The sequence below is a fragment of the Littorina saxatilis genome, unplaced genomic scaffold (genome assembly GCF_037325665.1).
Source record: "Littorina saxatilis isolate snail1 unplaced genomic scaffold, US_GU_Lsax_2.0 scaffold_1059, whole genome shotgun sequence".
Lineage (NCBI taxonomy): Eukaryota > Metazoa > Mollusca > Gastropoda > Littorinimorpha > Littorinidae > Littorina > Littorina saxatilis.
In genome coordinates, this window is record NW_027129625.1 from 27362 (window position 1) to 38400 (window position 11039).

An 11039-nucleotide genomic window follows, 5' to 3' on the forward strand; every position below is an offset into this window, starting at 1 on the left:
CGAAAAGCCGGATATGACGTCATCAAAGACATTTATCAAAAAAATGAAAAAAAAGTTCGGGGATTTCATACCCAGGAACTCTCATGTCAAATTTCATAAAGATCGGTCTAGTAGTTTAGTCTGAATCGCTCTACACACACACACGCACAGATAGACAGACACACACACATACACCACGACCCTCGTCTCGATTCCCCCCTCTACGTTAAAATATTTAGTCAAAACTTGACTAAATATAATGAACGAACGTTATTTTTGTCGTGATGGGCCATACGACTTCGCGCTTCACGCCTCACGCCTCAGGTATCACGCGTGAAGAGGAAAGTGGGAAGGTTCACTTTTTCAGATGTATATACATGTGTGAGTGTGTATAATTAAAATTCTTTTGTTAAATAAAATGTGTCTCGACTGATTGTTTGGATTGTCGATTTTGTAAGTATCCTTTTAAACAGCAAGCGGAATTATAGTGTGTCGCCACCTCTCTCTCTCTCTCTCTCTCTCTCTCTCTCTCTCTCTCTCTCTCTCTCTCTCTCTCTCTCTCTCTCTCTCTCTCTCTCTCTCTCTCTCTTTCTATCTCTCTCTCTCTCTCCCTCCCTCTCTCCCTCTCTCTCTCTCTCTTTCTCTCTCTCTCTCTCTCTCTCTCTCTCTCTCTCTCTCTCTCTCTCTCTCTCTCTCTCTCTCTCTCTCTCTCTCTTTCCACCCATTGCACACCGGTTGGACCGTACATAAGGTAACGTTAAATTATGCTTGTGCAACGTATGTGGGAGTATCACTTATAACCTCAGGGTATCTCTTATCCTGTTGCGCATCAATAGACTAGAGACAGCGCTGGTTAGACTAAAACATGGATCGGGAACTTCAGTACGTACTTAGGACTACCGCGGCTGTGCTTGCAAGTTTGGATAGTTCTTTCTTTCTCATTTGATCCGAGTTTTATCTGTCTCATTAAATGTCATTTTTCTACCTACTACACATATAATTTTCCTAATTGATTCCCGAAGATAAGTTAGTTTCGCTTCCACGTTTCGGTTTTCACTAATTCAACATGGCCGGCGTCGGCAATGCATCATGATCTTTGATCATCATCTTCTTCCGAAGAGGACTGGGTTCTTGCGAACGTCTCAGAGTCCTGCGGTTGAGTCACTGTTACCGATAGTGGTTAGCTCCGGCAAACAGGGAGATTAAAAAGGTGGGGAGGTTTAAAACTATGCGGTACAGGGGAGAGTGCGTTCAAGGGCGGGCTCTCATGCCCGACTGCACTGAGGAAACTGTGGCCGAGACGGGAGCGAAGGAGGGGCCTGCTTCGGCCGATGAACAAAGAAACTGTGATCGAACAAGTATGGTGTTACAAGGGGAAAGACCCGCAAAGTGAACTTAGTTGCCAAAGCCCGAAGTGTGACGACGGACTCGGTTTCCAGCAACTGTCCACCGACTCAGCGGCAAAATATGAGTTGACACGTCCGAGGTGAAAGGTAATCGTCTCTTCTTATTAGAATGAAGGTCATTGTTTATGACTAAAATACAGTAGAATCACATAATGCACGAAGGAATGGAACATGTACATGGAATAAGATTGTCCGTCCACTAAGACACATTCCTAAAGGTGGAACCAACATCCTGACGGCTATGCAGAGGAAGTGTTCTTTTTAAGAAATGCATTCAAATAAAACAAATAGGGAAATGCCCACTGAACAGAAACACCCAGGCTCCTGATTTTTGGTATGAATCCAAGTTGAGAGAGATCAGCTGAGCTAGGATTTTACATGGAATAAGATCATCCCTCCACTTGCATACAATGTATACAACCAGAAATGAAGATACAGTGTGCTTGATGTGGTGATCAAGTGACATTTTGCTATGAATGTGTTTAAGCAACTAGTAGCTTCTTCAGCGTTAATTCATTAAACAATCACTCTTATTCTTAGCACATAGAGCACATTGAATGAGTGTGTGCATGTGTGTGTGTGTGTTTGTTATTGCAATGTAAGACCTTATAATATAAAATAAATATACACAAATTATAACACATGCTGGGATTCTAAATATGTTCTGTTTACTTGCAGGTCTCAGTTATTACCAAGCCCTGCCTCATTCTTCCCGCAACACTGACATGGTGCTGTTGTAGAACACAAGTAAGTCCTTTGATCATTTCCAAAATACACTAGTGCAATAGCTTGTGAGTGCAACTGGTGGTAATGAGAATATTTTACCACAAAAGGCTAAAGTACAAATAACAGATTTATTATGTTGGAAAAAGAAGTAAGCCAGAGCAAGTGATTAGTGTACCAGTTAGCTAGGGTGTGTATTATATAATTACAATTTACAGTCAGCATAGAATGTTGAGGACAGTCTAGAATTTTTCTCGCCCTGTGAATTCAACTGCAAATCAGATGGCATGAAGAAATCAATGTTATATTATGCTCTGCATTGAGTGAACCATCTCCTGTCATTCTGAGTGACACATCTCTTTAACTGAAAAACATGCCAGTAATTAAATCCAGGCTACATGGGGATGGAAAATGACCCTGGCAATTTCAACCTCTGAATGATTGTGTCTTTGTGTAGCAGGATTATGGATAGATCTTCACAAGCCTTAGTTCATTTGTCTGTACATGTGTATCATGTATGGCGGTATAAGTTAATACTATTAGTCAATTTCAAATAGCAGAGTTATTTTCAGAGCTTTCTAACTTCAAACCCTGTGGAATCTATAGTTTGTAATAAAGGGTATTTTGACTTTGACTCCGAGTTTCTTTCTTGCAAAGTCATTCTTTTCTCATTCAAGGGACTAAACCACTACATGTACTGATGACTGCCTGCATCAGGGTTATAATTTATGAAGAAGTCAAAATGCACAATATATATCAGTTTACAGTTTAAAGGCCCACTTGCCTTGTCACTACAGTATAATGTGGCTATGCTTTAACATGGAATCCCTCATCTTGGCCACATACAAAAAATTATATATTCAGTGACTGCTTGCTGTGGTGAGTTAAAATGTGTGATGAAATATTTTCACAAAAAGGTACCAGTGTTGTTAACAAAACTAATTCTTTAACAAACAAACAAAAACCACTCTGCACAGAGAGCATTCAAGCTGATCTATGTTGCTATTCGTCCAAGTAGAGGGATGATCTTATCCCAAGTAAAAGCCTGACAAGATCTGAGACTGTGAAGCAAAATGTTTTTACATGGTAAAGTAAGCCTTTAACGAGCAAGTATGTCTATTGCACTGGGTGTTTTATTATTATTGTATCATTTTTCTTTCAGGTAGTCTCTCTTTAAACTGACTTTCTACACCATGGTGTCTCTGGCAGTGTTATATTGGCAGAAGACAGTTGGAACTGGATTCCTCATTTAGATGGTAGGCATGTTTTGGGCTTTTGTGTTGCTTTGGTGTATGTGTGTGTGTGTATGTGTGTGTCTGTTCTATACCAGAAATAAACACACTGTTTGCTTGCTGTGGTGAAGTGACATTTTGTGATTTTTTTTTAAATGAGCTAGTACAGTTGTAGCTTTTACAGCATTTATTCATAACACAATCGCACTTGGCGCAGAGAGCAACCAGACCGTTCATTGTGGGTATGTGAACAAGTTAAGAGATCATGTCTTATCCCATTTTAAAGCCTGACCAGATCTTAGACGGTGAGCCAAATTGTTTTCATGAGAAGGAATGTGCCTTTCAGAGAAATCTATTAACTACAGTATTACTTTACAAAACATATTTTAAGAAATGAAATGTGTTACAAGTAACAGCCATGGGGGTGATAGCCTGTAGGTGGAATAATAATCTTCAATTGCCCAGAAATGATTGTTATCTGGTCAAGAAATGCAAAGCATTTTGATGTTTGTGACGATTAGTTACTCTTTATCACGTTTGGTCCCTGATTTTGCTGTCCTTGTCTGCGTTGGGCAGGTGTGCGTCCATGATGTCATTGCTATTGAAAACTAATCTGTACTGCAAAGTAAATGTACCCGTACATGACGTACATGGCAGTTGTCAACCGGGGGCCAGCCATGACTGGGACTGATGTATCCACAGGCACTCGACACCAGGTGGGCGGGGCCAGTGGTTGGGGTGTGATTCCCTGCCTTACACCACCACAAAGTGTAGTATCAGCAGACAAGACTGAGCAGAACTTCTGCCCCCCCCCCCCCTCACCAATTGACCACTCAGTGCCATGTGCCTGCAGCTGTATCATAAACACTTTGTGACAATAGTTGTTACCTCCTTAGAACAGATCTTGTGATGCTCCTCAGTCAGTCAGTGTTTGATGGATGCTAACTGGTATACTTGACATAGTGTTCATATGAAAGTTTTATGTGTTGCAGCTCATCCAGATCACAGGTACACAAAGGAGCTGGTTACAGTGATAACATAGGCACATGGAACTGCTTATGGACTACTTTAGAAAGTGAGCGGTTACAACCAAGACTCTTCCGTCAGGAAGGTCTGCGGAAGGGTGCTTGATCTGTTTCCTCGGACAGGCTTTTCAAGACTAGGTAGGTTAAACCACATGATTGGGCTTTAATTATGAATGCACTTCAAAATTCACTCTATTTCATTATCTTGTACAACCCCCCGCGGGTTAGGGGGAAGAATTTACCCGATGCTCCCCAGCATGTCGTAAGAGGCGACTAACGGATTCTGTTTCTCCTTTTACCCTTGTTAAGTGTTTCTTGTATAGAATATAGTCAATGTTTGTAAAGATTTTAGTCAAGCAGTATGTAAGAAATGTTAAGTCCTTTGTACTGGAAACTTGCATTCTCCCAGTAAGGTAATATATTGTACTGCGTTGCAAGCCCCTGGAGCAATTTTTTGATTAGTGCTTTTGTGAACAAGAAACAATTAACAAATCTTCAATAGTACTGACCAAAGAAGAAGGTTTAATTGTGTGATCATGATTTGATACATATGCTTGACCCTGAAGATGTGTTTTATTTGTTTTGTTTCAGAACAAAGTTTGGTGAAGTAGAAGCTACCGCTGTAGGCTGGTGTAAGGCTGAAGAAGAACCTCTGACAAGTCCATTTTCAAGCAACTGAGCACGAACCCAGGTACAAGACACAGAGCTCTCTTTCTATCGGTCTGTTATTCATAGAATGACACTAACAGTGACACAAGTAAATAATCTGTATCATTGTCTTGACCTCTAGAAATTTGGTAGAGAATAAGATGACTGATAGTATTATTTTGATTACCGTACTTTCCGGGTGACAAGGCGCTTTGTTATCTAAGACGCACCCCCTTCTTTTAAAAAAAAAAATGTAATCCAGTCACCCATTGGACGCAGGGGGCCAATAGGGCGCACCAAAATGACCCAGTTTTTGCCATGAGAGGTGGTTCCCCTGTCATATCTGAGAGAGGAAACACTTCCTGCATCGGGGTCAGTGACCGGTCAGTGACCAAAGGCATTGTGATAGCTGGGTGGCCTTGTTAAAAGACACGACCTTCTTCCCAGGGGTCAATGACCGAGTTTAACAGAGTGGAAATCTGTGTGTGCGGCCAGATCAAAGGCAGGGCAGTACCTAGTAGCTGAAACATGCATTATCACAAGTTGTTTGACTGGTACTCAAGCGGTCTCTTTGATTTTTTTCGTATTTCATACACGGATTAGGCGCTTCGTTATACAAGACGCAGGGGTCGAACTCAAGGAAAAAAGTCGCGCCTTATGACCCGGAAAGTACGGTATTTCATGGTCATTACAGTGGCCTCCACCCCTGCCCCTTTTAAGACACCCCAATCTAAGACTCCTTCCTATTAATGACCCTGTTTTCGCAGACTTCTTGTTCATAACATCTGTAAATTCACTCCCATTTTAAGACTTGCTCCATTTGGACTTGGACTGGGTGGCCGAGTGGTAACGCAATTGCGCTCGGAAGCGAGAGGTTGCGAGTTCGACCCTGGCAATTTTCTCCCACCTTCCCTAACCTAGGTGGTGGGTTCAAGTGCTAGTCTTTCGGATGAGACGAAAAACCGAGGTCCCTTCATGTACACTACATTGGGGTGTGCACGTTAAAGATCTCACGATTGACAAAAGGGTCTTTCCTGGCAAAATTGTATAGGCATAGATAAAAATGTCCACCAAAATACCCGTGTGACTTGGAATAATAGGCCGTGAAAAGTAGGATATGCGCTGAAATGGCTGCGATCTGCTGGCCGATGTGAATGCGTGATGTATTGTGTAAAAAAAATTCCATCTCACACGGCATAAATAAATCCCTGCGCCTTGAATATGTGCACGATATAAATTGCATAAAATAAAAAGATAAAATAAATCCCTGCTCTTAGAACTGTACCCACGGAATACGCGCGATATAAGCCTCATATTGATTGATTGATTTTAAGACCTGATTTTGCTTATTTTGGATTTCGAAAAAGAGAAAAACAAATTCCCACTCTGTACAGAATTAAGCCAGGCTCATGATTTTTGTATGGACCAAGTTGAGAGATGGCATTTGTATAGGCCTGACCAGATCTGAGATGTTGAATCTAATTGCTTACGAAGAAAGCATTGTGTCATTATAGGCACACTACTTCTCGTCACCGTCTCAGTTCTGGCCAGGCTTTAACATAGGATAAGCTCATCCCTCAACTTTGTCACATATGAACAATCGACACACTGACTCTTGCTGTTGTGAGTTGACATTTTTTGATGAATTTATTTCTGGAAAAGGCACCATGCAGTGCTGTTTCAGGGGTGGGACTTTTCCGCGGATTTCCGCGGACACAACTTACGAATTCTGCTGGAGTAATCTATTTTTCCGCGTCACATTTCATTACAATATCTATGACTTGTTGACTGAATGATTTGGAGAGACGTGGAGATGAAACAGAACACTGGAGGCTTGAGAGTTAAATTGTGCTGACTGAAAACTCCTGATAACTAATAGTAATTTTGAGGGGGGGGGGGGGGGGGGGGGAGGTTGGGGAGTGTGGAGAATGTCTTTTTTGTCAGATTGCACAGATTTTAATGTACCATTTAACCAAAATTCGGGGTAACGTGCCCCCGAACCCCCTGGAAAAAAAGGGATTTCCTCTTTTTTCATCACAAGAGAGTCCCACCCCTGTGTTTACAGAATTCCTTGTTTAAAACTATCACTGTGCACAGAGGGAAGGGGGGGGGGGTGTATTTGACCACCCCTGCGTTTACAGAATTCCTTGTTTAAAACTATCACTGTGCACAGAGGGAAGGGGGGGGGGGGGTGTATTTGACCACCCCTGTGTTTACAGAATTCCTTGTTTAAAACTATCACTGTGCACAGAGGGAAGGGGGGGTGTATTTGACCACCCCTGTGTTTACAGAATTCCTTGTTTAAAACTATCATTGTGCACAGAGGGAAGAGGGGGGGGGGGTGTATTTGACCACCCCTGTGTTTACAGAATTCCTTGTTTAAAACTATCACTGTGCACAGAGGGAAGGGGGGGGGGTGTATTTGACCACCCCTGTGTTTACAGAATTCCTTGTTTAAAACTTTCACTGTGCACAGAGGGAAGGGGGGGGGGTGTATTTGACCACCCCTGTGTTTACAGAATTCCTTGTTTAAAACTATCACTGTGCACAGAGGGAAGGGGGGGGGGGTGTATTTGACCACCCCTGTGTTTACAGAATTCCTTGTTTAAAACTATCACTGTGCACAGAGGGAAGGGGGGGGGGGTGTATTTGACCACCCCTGTGTTTACAGAATTCCTTGTTTAAAACTATCACTGTGCACAGAGGGAAGGGGGGGGGGGGTGTATTTGACCACCCCTGTGTTTACAGAATTCCTTGTTTAAAACTATCACTGTGCACAGAGGGAAGGGGGGGGGTGTATTTGACCACCCCTGTGTTTACAGAATTCCTTGTTTAAAACTATCACTGTGCACAGAGGGAAGGGGGGGTGTATTTGACCACCCCTGTGTTTACAGAATTCCTTGTTTAAAACTATCACTGTGCACAGAGGGAAGGGGGGGGGGGGTGTATTTGACCACCCCTGTGTTTACAGAATTCCTTGTTTAAAACTATCACTGTGCACAGAGGGAAGGGGGGGGGGGTGTATTTGACCACCCCTGTGTTTACAGAATTCCTTGTTTAAAACTATCACTGTGCACAGAGGGAAGGGGGGGTGTATTTGACCACCCCTGTGTTTACAGAATTCCTTGTTTAAAACTATCACTGTGCACAGAGGGGGGGGGGGGGGGGGTGTATGTGACCAAGTGAAGTGCATTGCTACATAATAAAATGAGCAAATCCGTCCCGTGAAGAAAACTTCTGCTTACTTAATTGTCAGATTTGCCAAGGCGTGTACATGAAATAAGATTATCATTCTAAATGCTGAATCAACATTCTGACTGTTTCCTATGAAACCAGGCTTGATTTTTGGTATGAATCCAAGTTAAGGGATAGCATGTGTAAAAGCAGAATTGTGTACAGAGGCAGCTTTGTGTTATTAAAGGCCGGCTGCTTTTCGTGAACACAGTTTGGCTCACATCTCACATCACCTGCCAGGCTTTTTGTTAAAAAAAAATTTTTTACCATGGGATAAGACTATCCCTCCATTTAAGCACATACCAGCAATAAACACAGTGGTTACTTGTGATGAACTAGTGGCAAGACAAATGATTTAAGCATCACATAACCTTCCTAAGTGAAGTCAAGTTATGTGTGTGTGCATGTGTGTGTGTCAGCATAGAATGTTGAGGACAGTTCGATGGTAAATAACCCTGACAATTTTAGCCTATGATTGTGCCTACATTGTGGCAGGATTGGATGTGGATCTTCAAAAGCCTAAGTTAACAAAAAAGTATGTAAAAGTACATTTTGAATAGTAGTTTTTTTCTCAGAGGGAAGATATCACAAGATATGATCGTTCCACTGCATGTATGCCACATAACTAAAACAAAAATTAAATGTTATTTTAATCGTCTTTTGGGTAAAACAAATACACCATCAATATATTATAATAATGATCTTGCTTGTTTACAGATGGACAACAGCTACTGCCAGGACCAGGTTACGCATAAAGAAAACAGTCAACACTTGGCTGGTGCTGCAACTTCTTTGATGTCTATTTTTTTTTTTTTTTAAGACAGACAGCTACCAGCTCATTCAAGACCATAGCCCCATCTTACTCACGCAGAACAGACAGCCATCTTTCGCCTTTGCACAGAACACTGCTGTCTGAAGGTACACATCAAAAGGATAGGTTTTGCACCTACAGCGTGCGACTGTGGCTAGGGTAGGAAGAACAGACTCTGCAACACGTTCTGAGAGGGTGGCCTTTTCTTGCCACCCGTACCCCTGTGCAACAAGACTTGGCCAGAGAGCACACATCCAAATGCAAACACTGAACACTGAAGAGGAAGAAGAAGAAGAAGGTGCCCACACAGAAGGACATAAATCTACTTTAAGGGCACACAAGTTTACAGCAGTTTATTGAATTGTAGCAGATTATAGGGAGAAAATGAACAAGCTAAATAGGCTGTACAGTACTTCACTTGAACAATGTATAAAGTTCCCTGTATTAAGAACATTTACAGATCACAAGACATTGTGTTTTCTTTTGTTTACAATACAAATGTTTCATAATAAAAAGATGTGCACTAGGCAAGATCCTTAAAATGTAAAACTAGTAGTGTGACAATTTTGAATTGTTCAGAGATGGTTTTTCTTCAGTGGTAAATGTTTTAGCTTTTTTATAAGATCCCGTTAGGGAAGCATACTATAAAACCTTGACCTTCCAAACTGTGTTAGCACCCTGGGCTGCGATCATTGTGTTGAGCTACTTAAAGGCACAGTGCAGCTTACAGCCTTCGTTTTGCGTTTTTGTTGCAGCTGAGTGCATTTACAGTTCAAAAATCCTCCTATGGTAGTAAAACAAACCCAAAACTACCCAACGATGACATCTATGAAGCTCGACAGTTTCTTGTTCACGCGAGTGCATAAATTAACCTAGTTATTACGTGGTGTTTGGTCGGAGTTCGATTCAACTGAGTGATTCCGGCCTCCATTTTGTTTTATACAAACTCATGATGATGTCTGACATAGTTTGCTAGTGACGTGTCTTTTTGTGCATGATGTGGTGATCTACCTGATCTAAATTTAGATCCAAAAATAGGTCAAGACCAGCCGGGTCCGAGTACGAAATTGATTCGTAAAAAAATCGCAGTTCTTGACTCTTTGGGTGCAAGTCAATGAAACTTGGTAGTTCTTCTAACAGATAGCTGCCTGAGGTATGACTAAAAGCCCCAGGGGCTCCGTGCACCTGAATTTGACAAGTTCAGTACCTTCAGCAAGCGCAAGTACAGTAGAGAAGCGCTTGACACACTGAAAAAGGCCTACTACGAGCAAAAGAAAAAAAATCAGTGATGCATGTGCTTTTGATGTAATCTTCTTTGACATTATGATGACTACAAAAACTGACTGATGTGTTTTGTTTGTGAATGATGGATATATGTGCATGATTGCGTTTCGCAGACACAGTTGTCATGTGCGTTGTAATTGGCGACGAATGCTGGATGATTACTATTTTTGTACCAGGATTACTATTTTTGGGGCTGAGCATTACTCCAAAACACTTATGGGGGTAAACAGGTCTGCAGCACAACTACAAATGTAGAAATGTCGTCTGCATTTTGTATATTTTAAAAGGTTATTTTTGTGCACAGAACATACATCTGCAGGGAGGTTTGGAGGGTGAAGTTAGGATCTGTTAGGAGGCATACAGCATCACACTCATTTTGTGTGTGTGTATTTTGTGTTGACAGATAAGACACTGTCATTCCAGCAGAAACCTGTGATGATGCACATTTTATTGAAGTGACCAGCTGAAATTGTATGTACGTTGTTATGAAATTGACAAATGATCCCTGCTTTGCAATCCTGGGTTAATGATATTGCCAAAATTAAAACGTGGAGGAAAAAGTGAGTGTAAACCTATTCTTGTGGTGGTGGTGGTGGTGGTGTGTGTGTGTGTCTGGTTAGTGTGTGTTTGAGTGTGTGTTAAACAAACAACGACAAACAACACCAAACCTACATCAAACAAGCACAACAAAAACAAA

General features: G+C 41.7%; 1 long non-coding RNA gene across 1 annotated transcript; it reads left to right on the plus strand.

Moving 5' to 3' along the window:
* Positions 1 to 694: 694 nt before the first annotated feature.
* On the plus strand, positions 695 to 10401 carry LOC138957860 (uncharacterized). Its single transcript, XR_011453207.1, has 6 exons — positions 695 to 1472; positions 2064 to 2132; positions 3271 to 3364; positions 4333 to 4503; positions 4957 to 5056; positions 8965 to 10401. It is a non-coding gene; the product is annotated as an uncharacterized lncRNA (long non-coding RNA).
* The last annotated feature ends 638 nt before the right edge of the window (positions 10402 to 11039 follow it).